At 41.3% G+C, this 20,477-nt stretch overlaps 1 protein-coding gene and 1 long non-coding RNA gene across 3 annotated transcripts in view; one reads left to right on the plus strand and one right to left on the minus strand.

The window, feature by feature from the left end:
* appbp2 (amyloid beta precursor protein (cytoplasmic tail) binding protein 2) overlaps nucleotides 1–20,477 on the plus strand; it is a 226,908-nt gene that overhangs the window by 11,584 nt on the left and 194,847 nt on the right. The gene's annotated exons all lie outside the window — the stretch shown is intronic.
* On the minus strand, nucleotides 2,536–2,840 carry LOC119132899. Its single transcript, XR_005099984.1, has 2 exons — nucleotides 2,802–2,840; nucleotides 2,536–2,759 (listed from the first exon to the last, which is right to left on the minus strand). It is a non-coding gene; the product is annotated as an uncharacterized LOC119132899 (long non-coding RNA).

The following is a 20,477-nucleotide window of genomic DNA, read 5'->3' on the forward strand; positions in this document are numbered from 1 at the left end:
GTCACAGATCTAGGTTAACGGACCAACACCTCGGCTCTATCCTATGAATCGCCACAACAAGTTTTACTCCAGGCTACCAGGTGTTTGTGAGTTAAAGCTCTGTTCTGATTTTCAGATATCTGTCACTGTGTTGCCGTTTTGATTTCTTTATTACTTTATTTAGATGTATTCTTTCGTTGATTCTTCAAGATGATGTATTTGGTCAGAATGTTTGCCGTTTGATGTGATTTCGGCTCATAAAATAAACATCTTTCATAAATCTGACTTGCAGGCGCTGAAGTGATGGAAACTGTTATTCATAATAACAGTGTCGTATTTAATGAGAATGATAGTAGTTTTTTGGTGAAATATCTTTTTTTACTGCTTTTTATACCATATTTTCCGGACTATAAGGCGCACCTAAAAACCTAACATTTTCTCAAAAGCCTTACAGTCCGGTGCGCCTTATATATGGATCAATGATGAATTTGTTGATCCATACTGGCTGTACACAGTGCTCTGCCAAAATGTTTCAGTACGTTTTAGTACGACTAGTGAATTACAAGGTCGCACCGCTTCCCAGCATTACGGCAACCGTGGTCAGGGGGCGTCACTGAATAGCTGTTGTACCCGTGAGGCTATATTATTTCAAAATAGGCTGCTCCGTTAATGTTTCGAGTAAATTTACGGATTGATATGGAAGGGAAACAGGTAAGCAGTACCAATGTGTTAGATCAAACTTTAGTCAGTTCCGATCATTTTATAGGAGATCGTTTGAGAAACGCGATTGTTTACACTTTGCTGAGGCTGATGGGAGTCTGCGAGCTGAGGCTCGGGAGTTTGCTGGTGGCTAATGCTATAATGATAGCTGCTCTACGCATGAGGCTATTTCATGTCAAAATAGACTGCTCTGTTAATGTTTCGAGTAAATTCACGGATCGATATGGAAGGGAAACACAGGTAAGCAGTACCAATGTGTTAGATCGAACTTTAGTCAGTTCCGATCATTTTATAGCAGATCGATTGAGAAACGTGATTGGTTGCACTTTGCTGAGGCTCATGAGAGTCTGCGAGCTGAGGATTATGGGAGTTTGCGGGTGGCTAATGCTATAATGATAGCTGCTATACGCAACAGGCTATTTCATGTCAAAATAGGCTGCTCTGTTAATGTTTTGAGTAAATTTACGGATCGATATGGAAGGAAACATAGGTAAGCAGTAGGGGTGTAAATCGCGGGTTTTGTCACGATACGATATCATATCGATACAAAGAACCACGATACGATATTTGCCGATATCTTAAAGCCTGCTGTGATTCATTCACGATACATCACGATATAGTGCTCTACGATCGATATAGAACAATATCCTGATTTATAACAATTCATACGCAAAATCAACAAGGTACTGCAAACTCTTTATTTAGGAAATTACAAGAGTATTGTAGTATACAAAGTGCTTATTTTAACACTGAACTTTATCAAATTTCTATAATTTCCTCGTCTTCTTGGACACTAGTCATAGCACCAGCCCAGGAGCCGCGTAGTTGTCGGCTCCCCTTTCACGTGCCTGCTCTGCTCACAACACAACACGCCGCGCACTGCTCCCGGAAAGAGGAAGCAAGCAACAATGAACTGGATTTCAAAATAAAGTCGCGTCTAATGTCCGCGGTCCAAAACGGGCGATATAGATCGATGTTTACGTTTAGCATCGATGCCAACAAATCGTAGAGCATTATATCGATTAATCGATGTGTATCGATGAATCGTTACACCCCTAGTAAGCAGTACCAATGTTTTAGATCGAACTTTAGTCAGTTCCGATCATTTTACAGGAAACGCGATTGTTTACACTTTGCTGAGGCTCATGGGAGTCTGCGAGCTGAGGCTCATGGGAGTTTGTGGGTGGCTAATGCTATAGTGATAGCTGCTATACGCACGAGGCTATTTCATGTCAAAATAGGCTGCTCCGTTAATGTTTCGAGTAAATTTATGGATCGATATGGAAGGGAAACATAAGTAAACAGTACCAATGCGTTAGATCGAACTTTAGTCAGTTCTGATCATTTTATAGGAGATAGTTTGAGAAACGCGATTGTTTACAGAAGGCTCATTGGTTATTGGCTAGTGGATGCATACCGCAACCCTAGTCAACCTCAGTTTGTTGCAGTATAGCTTCTATTTTATGCGCCTTTTACTCCGGTGCGCCCTATATATGAAATAATTTCTAAAATAAAAAATTCAATGAGGGTGCGCCTTAAAATTCAGTGCGCCTTTTGGTGCGAAAAATACGGTACATGCATTTGTTTCATGAATTTTTTTTTTAATATCCATGCTTTACTACCTACTAAAGGCCAAAACCTTTTATGCAGTGACCTTTACATGTCGTTTATATTACTTCACACAAACACAACATCCATCTGCTCCCGGTTCGGTCCCCCGGTCAAAATTTAGAACCCAGTTCAGCCCGCAAGTCAGAAAGTTTGCCCACCCCTGGTGTAGAGTCAGTACGAAGTAGACAGCTCTCACCACTGTCTGTGTTTTTTGTTTTTTTGTCATTCCCTGTGCAGCGTCACTTGCAGTGTCTCTGATTTTAGCATTGCCTTAGTCCTTGGTGTGTGGACATTTGAATGAGGAAGTGTCTGTGTCACTGATTATCTTGCAAACGGACACTTGTGTGCGCGTGAGCTGGGAAGGGACGGAGGAGACATGCTCGCAAACGATCATGAGCGTTGGCTCACGTGTGCGTTCCCGTTAGGACGAGTTTCATTTCTGTGGCTTGCTCTGGGGCACGCAGGTCCCCGCGAAAGCGCCAGCGGGCCACTTATTGATTTTATGACACAATGCTTCGGGCCAGTTTAAATTTAGGGCCGGACTTTGGACATGCCTGCTGTGGGTGATCTGTTGTATGTATGTATGCATGATGACATCACGGAGCGCCTCCGATTGGAAGAACCTGAGGAGAGTGGTGAGGACAGCAGAGAGGATCATCGGGGCTCCTCTTCCCTCCATTCAGGACTTGTCATCCCAGCGCTGCGTGTCCCGAGCCCGTAATATTATCAGTGACCCATCACACCCCCACCATGGACTGTTCTCCCTGCTGCCCTCTGGGAAGAGGTTTCGCAGCATCCGCTGCAGGTCCACCAGGTTCTGCAATAGTTTTTTCCCTGCTGTCGTCAGACTGTTGAACATTCAAACGTAGCATTCGTCTGCACACTTGTAAATACTGTTTTTGTCTCCTGCACTGTTTACATACTTTATCACTGCTGCACTTTGTACTTTATAATTATCTTATTTCATATTTTTATATAGAATGTCACTTTTTAACCAGCCGAAATACCACTACATTGTTGAAAGCCGTATGCAACGAAATTTCGTTTTGTGTACACCTAGTGTTGACAAAATGACAATAAAGTTTGTCTAAGTCTAAGTCTAAGCAGACTAAGGATATGGGTTACTGGAACCATGTACTGTGTCTGATGAGACCAAGATAAACATATTTGGTTCAAATGGTGTCCAGCGTGTGTAGTGGCAACCAGGTGAAGTGTGTCTTGCCTACAGTCAACATTTGGGTTCAATTTTGACATTTTCAGTTGGGGTGTACTCACTTTTGTTGCCAGCATTTTACACATACATTGTTGTATTTTGAGCTACTTTGAAGTAGCAATACATTTACTTTGCTTTCCAAGCTCTACATTGACTACTTAACATTGTCTCAAAGTGTCATATCTTCAGTGTTGTCCCATGACAAGATATAATTAAAACATTGCAGAAATGAGAGGGGTGTACTCACTTTTGTGAGATACTGTATGTATGTATGTATGTATGTATGTATGTATGTATGTATGTATGTATGTATGTATGTATGTGTCAGGTTTAAGTACCATCAGACATTATTTTACACACTATAACAAAGAGAAGACAACCAAGATTGGTATATTCGCAAGGAGAACAATGGAGAAAGGAAGCTCAGTTACACTCTCCATTAATTCTGAGTCCTTTCTCTGCGTACTCCTCTTTTTAATGTTTTGGTTGCCCTGGTTACAGAGGCGTTGCTACACTAAAGGGAGGGGAGATTGTGGCTGTAGCAATGCTGATTAGCTAAGGAATGTTATGTGGTGCGAGGCCTTGGCCGATTTGTGACTCCAGCACTGGAATTGCAGAGTCTGACCTGCTTCCTCAACCGGCTGGGTTCCCCGTAGTTGGCTGACTCGTTTTCGACGGTGATCAGATAATTGAAGCACGTTGAATGCCGCTTTCCTGTGGAACAATGCAACTAAACCTTTGCCAAGTTTATCTTCTTGGTAAACTAACACAACACACAATAATAATGAGTAAATAATAGGGGTGTAAATCGCGGGTTTTGTCACGATACGATATCATATCGATACAAAGGACCACGATACGATTATTGCCGATATCTTAAAGCCTGCTGTGATTCATTCACGATACATCACGATATAGTGCTCCACGATCGATATTTGTTTTTATTTTTTAAATAAAAAATATAGAACAATATCCTGATTTATAACAATTCATACGCAAAATCAACAAGGTACTGCAAACTCTTTATTTAGGAAATTACAAGAGTATTGTAGTATACAAAGTGCTTATTTTAACACTGAACTTTATCGAATTCCTATATTTTTTCTCATATAAGTAAAGAAAAATGAATATTCTTTCTTTTTTTTGTAATACCATTAACTTTAAAGTGCATTACTGAACTATTTATTTACAATAATTTTAATTGTCCGTTGAGCCATCTTTTCTTTGGAATCCAAAGTGCTTCCAAACGAATGACTTGAAGCCCAAAGGGGAGCGAATTTCCTCGTCTTCTTGGACACTAGCCATAGCACCAGCCCAGGAGCCGCGTAGTTGTCGGCTCCCCTTTCACGTGCCTGCTCTGCTCACAACACAGCACGGCGCGTACTGCTCCCGGAAAGAGGAAGCAAGCAACAATGAACTGGATTTCAAAATAAAGTCGCGTCTAATGTCCGAGGTCAAACACGGCGATATAAATCGATGTTTACGTTTAGCATCGATGCCAATAAATCGTAGAGCATTATATCGATTAATCGATGTGTATCGATGAATCGTTACACCCCTAATATAATATCTAGTGTTTTTTGTCATCTGTCTGTAACGTTGTGTTTCTTTAGATCAGGGGTTCTTAACCTTCGAATGATTCCAGACCCCCAATGGATTGTCCAATATGGTACCATACCCCCTTCACTTGACTGTTGAAATAATTATTAACCCTAACCCTAACCCTAAAAAGAAGAGCAAGAAAGAAGAAAGAAGAGCTTTTGACCTCATATTTACTTGCCTTATTATTCCTTCTGTGTTAATATTTTTCTTAGGGGAGGATGGGTGTGTTGTGGTGTAGTGAGTGTGATGCAGGACAAAATAACTGCTGTGGTGTGGGAGTGAGGCGTGAATATGAATGTTGTGGGTGAGGGGGCGGACGGCTTTTTGACGCTACAGCGATGTTGTGGTCAGTTATGCTGCTTGTGGTCCCGCCAGAGCTCAGCTGATGGCCACAACACCCACTGCCTGTGCTGTCAGTGCTGCCAACTCTACAGATTAATCGTTAGGTCTGCAGATTTTTACGTTCATTTGAGATTGTCAGATTTTAACTACTGACAAGCATAACGACAGTGAACAAGAACATAAGCATAACTAAGAAAAAATAACCTGTGAACAATAATAGGTACAAAATAGAAGAAAATAACGAGAGATACTAAAAAAATACCTGATTACGAGAGATCGAGTCCCATACCCCCAGCATTTGGGTCCCATACCCCCAAGGAGTATGGATACCCCCGGTTTAGAACCCCTGCTTTAGATGAACAAAACGGCTTTGAAAAGAGACCTTACGGAGGCTACGATAAAAAGGTTCTCCAGGCTTATGGCAGGGGGTGCTAGTGATCCCGGGATGCTTCATGCGCCTACTTGTAGAATAAGAGATCTCCAGTTCAAATTTACAGTGAACAACTTTTATTTCGTTTTACATTGTTTTTTTTTTAGTTTTTTTTAGTTTTTACATTTCGTTTTACAATGGAGGATTACATATGCAAACTCAAACGATTTTCAACTATGGATTTTCGGTCGAAGCAGGAGGTCATCAGTAAAGGAAGACCAACTCCGGGGTTAAAAGGTTTGATTCGGACAACGGGACTTTGGCGCATGTCTTTTCAAACGGAGTGGTACGCACGATAGAAAACAAGTTTTTGATTCCATGTGGTTTATTGAGTATTTTTATGTGTGAAGACTGCTGTTATGAGATTTTAATTAAAATAGTTCAAATTAAATAATGAATAAGCCACACTAAAGCAGCGTTCCCCAACCTTTTTTGTGACACGGATAGGTGCCGGTCAAATTTTACCGGGGAAATACAGGACCATTCTGGAAGAAAACCTGTTGGAGTCTGCAAAAGACCTGAGACTGGGACGGAGATTTATCTTCCAACAGGACAATGATCCAAAACATAAAGCCAAATCTACAATGGAATGGTTCACAAATAGACGTATCCAGGTGTTAGAATGGCCAAGTCAAAGTCCAGACCTGAATCCAATCGAGAATCTGTGGAAAGAGCTGAAGACTGCTGTTCATAAACGCTCTCCATCCAACCTCACTGAGCTCGAGCTGTTTTGCAAGGAAGAATGGGCAAGAATTCCAGTCTCTCGATGTGCAAAACTGATAGAGACATACCCCAAGCGACTTGCAGCTGTAATTGCAGCAAAAGGTGGCGCTACAAAGTAGGGGGGCCGAATAATATTGCACGCCCCACTTTTCAGTTTTTTATTTGTTAAAAAAGTTTAAATTATCCAATAAATTTCGTTCCACTTCACGATTGTGTCCCACTTGTTGTTGATTCTTGACAAAAAATTAAAACTTTATGTCTTTGTTTGAAGCCTGAAATGTCGCGAAATGTTGAAATGTTCAAGGGGGCCGAATACTTTCGCAAGGCACTGTAACGATATATAAATTAGATATCAAATAACTATTATATAAGCAATAGTAATATCAAGCCATCTGTGCACTCTAAATCATTAAATTCCTCGTCCTTCGTCAACAACGCCGCGCGTGCGCCCTGACGTCAGCCTCGTCGTTATTCCACAGATCTACTATATAACTATATTGTAGTGTTAACAAAGTTCAAGGAAAGACGTGGGTTTGGTAAACGGCTCTTTATTTAACAAAACAAACTTCCAGGCGTGTGGCGGCGTGGACTTCCAGCCACGGAAGTGGAAGAGAGCTCCATAGAATAGGACCGGGCGTGCGTAAAAGCCATGTCCGAGCCCCATCCACCGTCCCTGGACAGCCACCCGGCCGAGCGCCGGCCCCCGACTTCAATCCACGGAGGTGAAAGAGAGCTCCGGAGAGTAGGACCGGGCGTGGGTAAAAGCCATAATAGTTTTTCAAACCTTCTGTGTCACTCCAAATCCTTAAATCCTTCAAACTCTTCGTCCGCCGTGTCACTTAGAAACAAAGCCGCTAATGATGCCGGTAGTAGGTGGGGCCCTTCGTCATCTTCGTCATCCCGTGATCAATCTTTGTCCTTTATGTAAACAACCGCCGCGCCACGCCGCGCCGCGCTGCTGAAATTACAGTAATCCCTTGCTACATTGCGGTTTCACTTTTTTTTTTTTTAACATTTTTTTTAAAAATTCACATATGTCGCTCCTCAGTATAAGTCGCCCCCCCACCCAAACTATGAAAAAAAACGCGACTTTTAGAAAATACGGTAGGTTTATATTGCAAATGAGAATCTGTCCTCAATTGCACTACCAGAAAAGTTAAAGATTAAAATAATAATAAATTAAATACAAATGAACAATTTTATAAAAGTTGAATGAATTTTTATTAGATGTGTCAGTTGAAATTCAAATTACAGTAAGCCCTTGCTCCATCGCGGTTCGTTTATCGCGGTTTCACTTTTTTTTGGGGGGAAAATTTTTGAAAAAAAACAAGTTATTATAAATCGCCCCCCCACCCAAAATATGAAAAAAACCGCGACTTATAGTCCGAAGATTACGGGATGTATGTACGTATACGTATGTACAAACCGGATTCGGTTGAAGTTGGGAAATTGTGCAAAATGTAAATAAAAACAAAATACAATGGTTTGAAAATCCTTTTCAACCTATATTCAATTGAATACACTCCAAAGACAACATATTTAATGCTCAAACTCATAAACTGTATTTTATTTTTCAAATAATAATTAACTTAGAATTTCACGGCTGCAACACGTGCAGTAGAGGTTGGGAAAGGGCATGTTTACCACTTTGTTATGTCACCTTTCCTTTTAATAACACTCAATAAACGTTTGGTAAGAGAGGAGACTAATTCTCCTAGCTTCTCATGTGGAATTCTTTCCCATTCTTGCTTGATGAACCGCTTCAGTTGTTCAACAGTCCGGGGTCTTCCCTGTTGTATTTGACGCTTCATAATGCGCCACACATTTTCAATGGGAGACAAGTCTAGACTGCAAGCGGGCCAGGGGAGAACCTGGACTCTTTTACTTCGAAGCCACGCTGTTGTAACACGTGGAGAATGTGGCTTGGCATTATCTTGCTGAAATAAGCAGCGGCGTCCATGAAAAAGACGTTGCTTGGACGGCAGCATATGTTGCTCCAAAATCTGTATGTAGTTTTCAGCATTTATGTTGCCTTCACAGAAATGTACCGTATTGGCCCGAATATAAGACGATGTTTTTTGCATTGAAATAAGACTGAAAAAGTGGGGGTCGTCTTATCAAAGTCAAAAAAAGTCAAAGTCAAAGTCTGCTTTATTGTCAATTTCTTCACGTCAAGACACACAGAGATCGAAATTACGTTCCCACTATCCCACGTTGACAAGACATAGTACACAATATACATACAAGTAAACAACACAAAAAGTAACAACAAGAAGGCACAAACAACGAATGAATAAGAGTGATGAATAAATAATAAATAAACAAATAACAATAAATATTTGGGGTCTAGACATTATACCCATTTTCACTTGTGCGCAGCGGTAAGTTAAAGGTTGCTGGTATCGACTGAGTATGTTGCTGTGATTGTGTGCCTCTTTGACACAAAGTGAGTATATACATTTCATTGTTACTACTGTCCACTGTTGTGCCGTTTGTCCGATCGCGGTTTGCTTTGTGTGCGCGCCGTTTGATTGACAGTTCGGGCGCGCTCCTTTAAGTTTGCCTCGCATCGTACGAGTAGCCGTTACGCAGCGGCACGGCGACTAACGGTCGCCAGCAAATGTATTTTGTTGTCTCGATCGATGACTTATGTTTGGTGTGTTGCCGAGAGTATTTCATTGATGGTTATTATTATTTTTTGGCAAGAATTCAGTAAAGTAATCAAAACTGAACCACGTCTTCCCTCCTGTGTTCTGACCGACACCTGGGGGCGAAAAGAGCATAACCATCCGAGCCAACCCCCTATACAGTCTTCAGGCTCCCCAACAATAGCAGTAGCAGTTTGCATTATTTTATTGCAATGTTTTACCTCATTCAGATTTGTTTCAAGATGACAGTTCCAGTTAGACTTCACTTTAATGGTTAATGCAGTTATTGAAATGTTGTTTTATCACAGTAGATTGGTTTATTTACATTTCAAAAACCAGAAGCCATTCATTTACAAATGTGATTGCACTTTAATTTACATATATAAATGTTAATATATTAAGATGTGATAGACAGTTTTTGCATGATTTGAATGAGGCAAAATAACATGATTTTTCTCTCGAATATATTGTTATAATCATTTGTTTCAGATGTAATTATCTTCTGTATAAAAATTAAATTTGGTGTTTAAAAAGTGTTTTTTCAAACTTGAGTCTTGAAAAAGGGGGTCGTCTCATAATCGTGGCTGTCTTATATTCGGGCCAATACGGTAAGTCACCTATGCCATGGTAACTAATGCACCCCCATACCATCACAGATGTTGGTTTTTGAACTTTGCGTTGATAACAGTCCGGATGGTCCGCTTCCTCTTTGGTCCGGAGGACACGACGTCCAGTGTGCATCAGTCCATTTTACATTACACGAGCTCGGGCCCAGAGAACCCGGCGGCGTTTCTGGATGTTGTTCATAAACGGCTTTTGCTTTGCATCGTAGAGTTTTAACCCACACTTACTGATGTAGTGACGAACTGTATTTACTGACAGTGGTTTTCTGAAGTTTTCCTGCCCATTTGGTGAAATCCTTTACACACTCATGTCGGTTTTTAAGGCAGTGCCGTCTGAGGGATCGAAGGTCACGATCATTCAGTCTTGGTTTCCGGCCGTAGCGCTTACGTGCAGTGATTTCACCAGATTCTCTGAACCTTTTGATGATATTATGGACCGTAGATGTTGAAATCCCTAAATTCTTAGCAATTTTGCTTTGAGAAATGTTGTTCTTAAACTGTTCAACTATTTTCTCACGCAAAGTGGTGAACCTCGCCCCATCCTTGCTTGTGAATGACTGAGCATGTTTGGGGAGGCTCCTTTTATACCCAATCATGGTACCCACCTGTTCCCAATTAGCCTGATCACATGTGGGATGTTCCAAATAGGTGTTTGATGAGCTTTTCTCAGCTTTCTCAGTATTTTTTGCCACCTTTCCCAACTTCTACTGGACGTGTTGCAGCCATGAAATTCTAAGTTAATTTTTATTTGGCAAAAAACAATTAAGTTTATCAGTTTGAACATTAAATATGTCGTCTTTGTAGTGTATTCAATTGAATATGGGTTGAGAAGGATTTTCAAATCGTTGTATTTTGTTTTTATTTACATTTTACACAATTTCCCAACTTCAACCGAATCCGGTTTGTACGTATGTACGTATGTACGTATGTATGTATGTATGTATTAGGGGTGTAAATCGCGGGTTTTGTCACGATACGATATCATATCGATACAAAGAAACACGATACGATATTTGCCGATATCTTAAAGCCTGCTGTGATTCATTCACGATACATCACGATATAGTGCTCTACGATCGATATAGAACAATATCCTGATTTATAACAATTCATACGCAAAATCAACAAGGTACTGCAAACTCTTTATTTAGGAAATTACAAGAGTATTGTAGTCTACAAAGTGCTTATTTTAACACTGAACTTTATCAAATTCCTATATTTTTTCTCATATAAGTAAGTAAAGAAAAATGAATATTCTTTCTTTTTTTGTAATACGATTAACTTTAAAGTGCATTACTGAACTATTTAATTACAAAACAAAAATAAGTTCTTTATAATGAATGTAGTAAACATTACACCTTGACCATATGTTCTAATCCAAATGCAAAAAAAAAACATTCTCTTGCAATACCAGAGAACTATACATAAATAAAATATGTATGTTGTTATTTAACTCTTCTATAAAACAAAAATAACTTAATTTATAACTCTTTATATAGAATTTTAACATTACACGGTGTCTACTCTTTGAACTGTTCAATATGGCCAATAATACAACATGTAGTGCAAAATCAAAAGTAGTTTGTCACATGTTTGTTTAGTGCATTGAAATTTGTGATAGTGCGTTCTTTGTTAGGTTCTTCTTCAAGAAAATCAACTGATCGACATGCTCAGGTGTCAGAACAGTACACTACATGGCAGGATTTACAAACTGCACGTGTCTTGTCCGTTGAGCCATCTTTTCTTTGGAATCCAAAATGCTTCCAAACGAATGACTTGAAGCCCAAAGGGGAGCGAATTTCCTCGTCTTCTTGGACACTAGCTATAGCACCAGCCCAGGAGCCGCGTAGTTGTCGGCTTCCCTTTCACGTGTCTGCTCTGCTCACAACACAACACGCCGCGCACTGCTCCCGGAAAGAGGAAGCAAGCAACAATGAACTGGATTTCAAAATAAAGTCGCGTCTAATGTCCGAGGTCAAAAACGGGCGATATAGATCGATGTTTACGTTTAGCATCGATGCCAACAAATCGTAGAGCATTATATTGATTAATCGATGTGTATCGATGAATCGTTACACCCCTAGTATGTATGTATGTATGTATGTACGTATGTACCGTATTTTCCGGACTATAAGTCGCAGTTTTTTTCATAGTTTGGCTGAGGGTGAGACTTGTAATCAGGAACGACTTGCATGTGAATTTATTAACAAATTATTACTTGATCATTAACGCATTACTTATTTACTAGTATAGTTGATCACTTCACATGTTATTTTGGAACCGGGGAGACAATCAAGATGGCGGAGTGAGTGGTTGAGTCCCGAGCAGGGGCCTGATGGAAAGTTAGAATTTCACGTCCAAACTTATTTTGAGGAACCATCAACCAACCCAGAAGGTAACTGGAGTGATTTTTTAACTTTTTTGGGAGAAACTATCGAAATTTTGGAGACATTTTTTGTCGAACTTGCTTTACGAATCACTGGTGAGATGGCTAAATACAAGAAAGCTAACACCCGCGACCACGAATACGGCAGCCAAATGCAGTTAAAATGTCGGTTTTACAGTCTTGGAAAATGTAAAAAAAAGTTTTACAGTATTGGAAAATGGTGTTTACCCATAACTCATTGTGTCACCTTGTGGAATAATAGAGCAATTGTGTCAAACAAAAAGTCATTGTTCAACCAAATGTCATTTGACCATGGAATTTTCTTTGTACTAAGTACAAATGGAGAATTTCTACAATTGCAGGATCTGAGAAACAAATTAAAATTTTATTGTACGCAAAAAGAATATCCAAAAATTCAAAAAGCTATCCCTCCAGCTTTATTACAAATGATAAAAAATGCAATAATTTTTTCTAATGTCCAGATAAAACTTCCAACTTTAAGAATCGGGGCGTTGAACATTACGGACATAAAATGTGATAAATACTTGAATAGAACTATTAAAGGTCAAATATTCTGTGATTTTATTAGAAAAGCCCTGCATCTTTTAGAATGGTTGAATGTTGAACTCCCCCTCCTCCACCGTCTGTTGTCTTCCGGGTTAGAGCAACGTTGGCATCAGATCTGTTGACTGCCGCTTCTGTCCCGGACCGTGTCCGTTACTTGTTTTTCGTTTTCCCGTTTTCAGTGCACCCATCTCTTCTTTTATTTTTTCTTGTGTTGTCTTCCGTCCACCTCACATCCCCGCAGCTCCGCTCTCACCTATCTGTTTCCTCTCCCTCGGGCGACCAGCTACGTTATCCAGCTAGCCAACAGTCAGCTGGCCAAAACCACCACCGGACCCTCCTGCCTCCCGGCTCTGAGCCTGTGTCCGCCTGCTGTGGACTCGACGGCAGCTCTGGCCCGGCTCTCTGGCCGTCCGGCCGTCCGGCCGATGTCCTCTGGGGGCAGGCTCCACTCCCTGCGGCCTCGCTGACTGTGGCTCGGCTGTGTGCCGCCGTGGTGCTTTGGGGCCTGTCGTTCGTGCGGGTGCAGTCGAGGTCGACCGGCATCACCACCTGGTCCACTGCTGCTTCCACTCGAGGCTGGGATCCTTCGCCGTCGCTGCTACATCTGGACTGTCTTTTAACCGGCACTTCCTCGACGGCTCACCCATCTCCTCTTTCTGGACTACAAACCCCCCCGTCACCCCATCCTCCGGTACTGCCAACCTCAACAACCTCCGCTCCCGCCCCTCCTGCTCCTCCATCCATCTCCTTCGCACTGCTGACCCATGTCCTGTTAACTATATCCTATTGTCACTTCACTGGTTCTTTTATCTCAGACAAGATATTTTAGGTTGCATTACCTGACATGTTAACAAGTGAAAACAAAATGAACTTAGTACAATTATATCCTATTGTCTCCCCCCCCCCCCCCGCGCCCCATGTCCCCACCCTTTTTATTCCCTGTAAAGTGTCTTTGGGTCATTGAAAACCGCTATATAAATTAAATGAAGAAAACCCAGAAAAAACGGAACATTTATTTTTCCTTTGCACTATATGCAATCAGTTTTGGAAGGAGGTACATAGTTGGTTGGGTAACAAAATTGATGGCATGGAACAATTCACAATCGAAGACATTCTTTTAGGCAAATCTGAATTTACCAAAGACATTTTGTTGGTAGTTAATTTCGTAATTGTGATGGGTAAATACTAGGGGTGTAAATCGCGGGTTTTGTCACGATACGATATCATATCGATACAAAGGACCACGATACGATTATTGCCGATATCTTAAAGCCTGCTGTGATTCATTCACGATACATCACGATATAGTGCTCCACGATCGATATTTTTATTTTTATTTTTTAAATAAAAAATATAGAACAATATCCTGATTTATAACAATTCATACGCAAAATCAACAAGGTACTGCAAACTCTTTATTTAGGAAATTACAAGAGTATTGTAGTATACAAAGTGCTTATTTTAACACTGAACTTTATCAAATTCCTATATTTTTTCTCATATAAGTAAAGAAAAATGAATATTCTTTCTTTTTTTGTAATACCATTAACTTTAAAGTGCATTACTGAACTATTTATTTACAATAATTTTAATTGTCCGTTGAGCCATCTTTTCTTTGGAATCCAAAGTGCTTCCAAACGAATGACTTGAAGCCCAAAGGGGAGCGAATTTCCTCGTCTTCTTGGACACTAGCCATAGCACCAGCCCAGGAGCCGCGTAGTTGTCGGCTCCCCTTTCACGTGCCTGCTCTGCTCACAACACAGCACGCCGCGTACTGCTCCCGGAAAGAGGAAGCAAGCAACAATGAACTGGATTTCAAAATAAAGTCGCGTCTAATGTCCGAGGTCAAACACGGCGATATAAATCGATGTTTACGTTTACCATCGATGCCAATAAATCGTAGAGCATTATATCGATTAATCGATGTGTATCGATGAATCGTTACACCCCTAGTAAATACCATATTCACAAAAATAAATGGAGAAAACAACTGCCAAATCTAAGTTTTTTTAAAAACGAATGTAAAATGTATATATCTTCCTTATGCCAACTGAGGAACTCTAATCACAAAATAGAATCCTTTTGCCATGCTGCTGTATGATTTCTTACCTTGTTTTGTTGGAATTGTTTGATATTACAATTCAATCAATTGATATATTACTTTTTACCGCGGCACCATTGAGAGCGTCCTCTCCAGCTGTATTGCTGTCTGGGGTGGCAGCTGCACTGACCAAGACTTGAAGGCCCTGCAGCGCATTGTGAAAACGGCTAGTAAGACTATTGGTGCTTCTCTCCCCTCCTTGAAGGACATTTACACCTCGCATCTCACTCGCAAGGCGACCAAGATTGTGAGTGATGTGAGTCACCCCGCTCACTCTTTGTTTGAACTTCTGCCCTCTGGGAGGCGGTACAGGAGCCTGCGCTCCCGCACCACCAGACTTTCCAACAGCTTCGTACTCCAGGCTGTTAGGATCCTGAACTCGCTCCCCCTTTCAGCGTAGCGTCCTGTTCTTGCTGTATGCTCACTGGCTCGGTTTTGCCCCTCATATTCAATGGGTTATTGGTCTGTTTTTATTCATCGCTCATTTTATTTTATTTATTATTTATTATTTATGGTTCGTGCCTTCTTGTTTTTGTTTTGTGTCGCCTACTTGTATGTCTCATCACCGTGGGATGGAGGAAACGGAATTTCGGTTTCTTTGTGTGTCTTGACATATGAAGGGATTGACAATAAAGCTGACTTTGACTTTGACTTAATGTTCGGTGCTTACAAGGTGTTGTATTATGGAAAGAAATGTGGTAATTGTCCGAGCCAATTGATATTATTATATCAAATTTTTTATTTATTTAATTTTTTGAAGGGGGGGGTTGTTTAGTTGTGTTGTTTGGTGTATTGCTTCCACGGGATGTTGTAATATAGAAATAAATGTGTGAGTTGCCGTTGCTGACATTACTGTGTGTTTACTTGATTGTTTTTTTTTGTCTGGTGTATTGTTATGTGTATTGCTTTGTGTTGTGTTACTGTCAGAACTTGGTTGTGTTTGTTATTGAAGCTAAAGAAAAAAAATCATGTTATCTTCACTTTAAACCGCATGAGGGCGCAGTCTAGGCCTGTGGAATAATTGGAGCTGCCACTGACAATGAGTTCCATTCACGGGAGTGGCTAATGCTGTTGGGGTACACTTCCTTGCCATGTGTGCCGATACCGTGAGTTCGGTTCCCACATATGACGGTGTGAATGTGTGTGTGTGTGACAAAAAAACCAAAGTTCCATTCACTGACTCAGGAGTTGTTTATAACTCAGAGGGCAGAGATTGACAGAGGACAAACATTTCGATAGATTTAATGATTTGGAGTGACACAGAGGGTAAACTTATTTGTTATAGTTCTTTGATATATAGTTTATTTAGTGTAGCAACTTGTATATTGTTAGAGTTCAGTAGTTTCCGATTGTCTTGGGAGGCGATGAAGGCAGCAGGGGGGAGGAGCGGGGAAGAGCGATCCGGGGCGCTTTGTTAGAGCACACACTTTGTGTTGGCTTGGGAGTCGCTGATGGTGTAGTGGAGCACTTGCTTGTCTTGTGTGCCGACACCGTGAGTTCGATTCCGAGTTCGGGTATATGTTTGGTCGTAAGGATGTGAGAGCAGGTGTGTGTAGTGTACATGGGTGAGTCTTTGGGTGTGTGAATGTAATAATTGTGTGTGTGATTAATGTATGAAGCGTGTAAAGGGTGTGTGGGGTGTATGTGTGTGTGTGTGGTGTGTGTGTGTGGTTCTGGAACAGACAGAAATACAGCACGTAAGTCAACGCTCAACTTCTGACGTCACACAACACTAGTAGACAGCACACATTATACTATACTAAATAACCATAAATGAAATACTCTCAGCAACACACCAAACATAAGTCATCGAGACAACAAAATACATTTGCTGGCGACCGTTAGTCACCGCACCGCTGCGTAACGGCTACTCGTACGATGCGAGGCAAACTTAAAGGAGCGCGCCGAAACTGTCAATCGTACGGCGCGCACACGAAGCAAACTGCCATCGGATAAACGGCACAACAGTGGACAGTAGTAACAATTAAATGTACGTATATACTCACTTTGTGTCAAAGACGCACACGATCACAGCAACATACTCAGTCGATACTAGCAACCTTTAACTTACCGCTGCACACAAGTACGATGTCTAGACCCCGAATGTAAGACGACCCCCACTTTTTCAGTCTTATTTCAATGCAAAAAACATCGTCTTATATTCGGGCCAATACGGTAGTTACATATTTACAAGTTCATTTACAATGGTAATGGTTTGAGGAATGTCGGTGCGAAAGGTCGGCCCCTATACATTTTAATCTAACCAAATGTGGCCCGCTTTGCAAAAAGTTTGGACACCCCTCGGTTAGATGTTACATCAATGAAATAGTACATTCAAACTTGCGCATCGAGCATTAATTTCCTCCCATGACGTCTCTCTCTTCGTCGCTGCTGGAGCCGTATTAGATTTGCGGCCAAAAATATACGTTCGTACTCGCCGTAGGCCTGCATAAGGACTAATAAAGTAAAATAAGGTGATCTGTTTTTCCTCAGTTGTCATGGTGACTCGTGGTATCGGGGCTCGATTGATAATGGCTTTTTATAGTTGTGCACGTGCGTAACTCCAGGTGAACATACTCAGAGTTGATTGAACAAACTCAGGTCAACTTTTCTGGACCCGAATACCCAGAGTCTCCCTACTCAGAGTAAGTCAACTCAGAGTTCAGGGATACAGGGATGAGAATCCTCCGCGGATCCGCGGATTTCCGTGTTTATTTCCGTCGGGAGTATCATTTTCGTGAATCGTGTTGACCGTTGAGAAAATTGTTTTTATATGGAGGGTGTAGGGGGGGGGGCAGCAGTATTGCGACAACAGCCGCCTTATTTTCGGCAGCATTTTGGCGCTACTTTCGTCACATCATTTGCCTACTCATTTGCCTAATTAGCAAAAGTTTTAGCCAGCATGGCGAAGGTTTTAGAGAAAAAAGACGAGGATCGTGCCAGGGAAATAGACAAGTCGGGTGGGATCAGGAACTGCTTCAGATGGGCATGGCTCGAGAGCAGCGTCATCTTACAACTCGGAACACAAAGACGCTTTTAAAGAAATGCGACAGTGAGTGCCCGGCGCGTTGCGGTTGCGCGATCGGACTAAATTAAGCTCCCTGCACACTGAGGTCCACTTAAATTTTGGAAAGTACATCAGGACTTTAGAAATATTTTCTAAATTTCAGCGGCGGCTCTGTCACAATAATGCAACCAGCGCGGTGCAGTTGCGCGGTCGGCGACGCGCTACAGTTGCGCGTTCGGCGGTGCGCTGCAGTTGCGCGATCGGACAAAAATGCGCAAATGAAAAAATGCTTAAAAAAGTCTTGGAACGGATTAAAAAAAAATCCATTTTTTGTAATGGGAAAAATAGATTCCTACCAGGTCGCCATTGTAAATGAGAACGTGTTCTCAATTGGCTTACATGGTAAAACATTGAATAGAATAGAATAGAATAGATTATATTCACCTTGGTAGCGCACCAAGCAGGAATATTTTTTTCAACAAAACTGTTGAAATTGAGTGATGAAATTAATGGTTTTGGGGTTGCTATACTGCCAAAACCCAGGATTTTCTAGGGAGCTTTTCCCCCTGTTGCCCCTGGCCCCCTGCGGCCCCCAATGGGGGCCTGTGGGCCCTGCAGCCCCCAATGGGGGCCTGTAGCCACTGGCCCATTGCGGCTTTTCAGTGTTTTTTTTCATTTGCCGTTCTCATCCCTGGGGATAGACTCAAAGTATGTTGAACCTGCTTTCTGGAATACCCCCCATATCAGCTTTTCTGGAACCGAATACTCAGAGCCTCCCATCTCAGAGTAAGTCAACTCAGAGTTCAGGGATAGAGTCAGAGTATGTTGAACCTGCTTTCTGGAATACCCCCCAGATATCCTCTTTTTCCCGGACATGTCCTACTTTTGAGACCTAATAAAATGACCGGGGGGAATTTCAAAATTGTCCGGGATTTTGTTTTTGACTGCCACCACCTACTACAGCACTGTCACTGTCTTTTTTTAAAGTCACACACACACACATGCAGGTTTTTTTTTTTAAAGTCACACGCTCACACACATGCACACCGTCAAATGTGCGTATCAAATTCATGGTGCCTGCACACAAGACAGGCAAGTGTACAACTACAATAAAAGATATTCTTCTTGAAATGATAAAACTTCTGGGTCGGAAGATTCTCTCGCAACGTAAAGCGTTTCGAATTATTATGGCTTCGATGTCTGTTAGAGTTGATGCATTATTTTGATCGTATGATTATGTTGGAATGTTGACTAGAATCATTAACTTTTTTAAAACCTTCCATTTTACCTTGACTCGTTGAAACTTTCCACATTCCCTGCAGTGTTGAAACTTTCCAAATGATGTGGAAATATTCTTCCTTAGTTAGTTATCTAAAATGCTCCACTAGTATCTGTTTGCACAACCTTGTAAAAGAAAGACCTAAGACCCTCTGCACAGATTAACCAGTTTGCAGAGGTGACCCAGAAACCTGTTCACCCCCAAAACCTGTTCACTTTCACCCCCACCCTGCTTTCTCTCAATAAATATTCTCTTGCAAGAGGCGAAAGTCAGACTGCTTTCAAGCATTTCTGTACCACACAGGGTGCTGATGACTTTCTACGCTTAAAGTCCCCAAAAAGTCCCAATGATCGTCGTCACACACACATCTGGGTGTGGTGAAATTTGTCCTCTGCATTTAACCCATCCCCGTGTGATTTTGATCCATCCCCTGGGGGAGAGGGGAGCAGTGAGCAGCAGTGGTGTCACGCTCTGGAATCATTTGGTGATCTAACCCCCCAATTCTAAACCTTAATCCTGAGTGCCAAGCAGGGAGGCAATGGGTCCCATTTTTATAGTCTTTGGTATGACCCGGCCGGGGTTTGAACCAACCTTCCAGTCTCAGGGCGGACACTCTACCACTAGGCCACTGAGTTGGTTACAAGCTTGCAAGCGTAAAATGGGCAAACTGTCTCACGTGTGGTTCTTGCATAAAAGGTAGAGTGGGGAAAACTCTATTAATGTCGATCGGATTTTGAATGAATGGCCAATCCATGATTAACTGCTTTCTTTGTGTGGGAGGAGACAGGTAGAAACTCTGGGTCTTTTATAGTAAACCTGCCAGCGAGCAGGTTATGTTAGCAGAGTAAGTTACCGCAGTAACTGGCCCAGAGTTCTGGAACGGATAACTCAGTTTCCCTCATCTCCGGGTTAACTTAGACATTTCACTTAACCCACTTTCTCAAATACCCCTCAGAAATAAACAATAAGCAGCAATAACAAACGTTAGAACCTTACTAACATGTACCGTGATTTCAGAAATTGTAAACATGATTCACACATAATTATTTTCATTTTATTTTCATAATGTTTCAGTTATTTTCCTGAAAAATGTATATCTATAATCTTGTGCTGTCGTTACGTGATATCTGTCAACATTATTTAATTTGGTTTTATTTAATTTTATTATCTTCATAATGTTTTATTTTTCTTTCTGAAAAATTTATGTCTTTAATCTTGTTCCGTCGTTACGTGATATCTGTCAACA

Source organism: Syngnathus acus, chromosome 13 (assembly GCF_901709675.1).
Source record: "Syngnathus acus chromosome 13, fSynAcu1.2, whole genome shotgun sequence".
Lineage (NCBI taxonomy): Eukaryota > Metazoa > Chordata > Actinopteri > Syngnathiformes > Syngnathidae > Syngnathus > Syngnathus acus.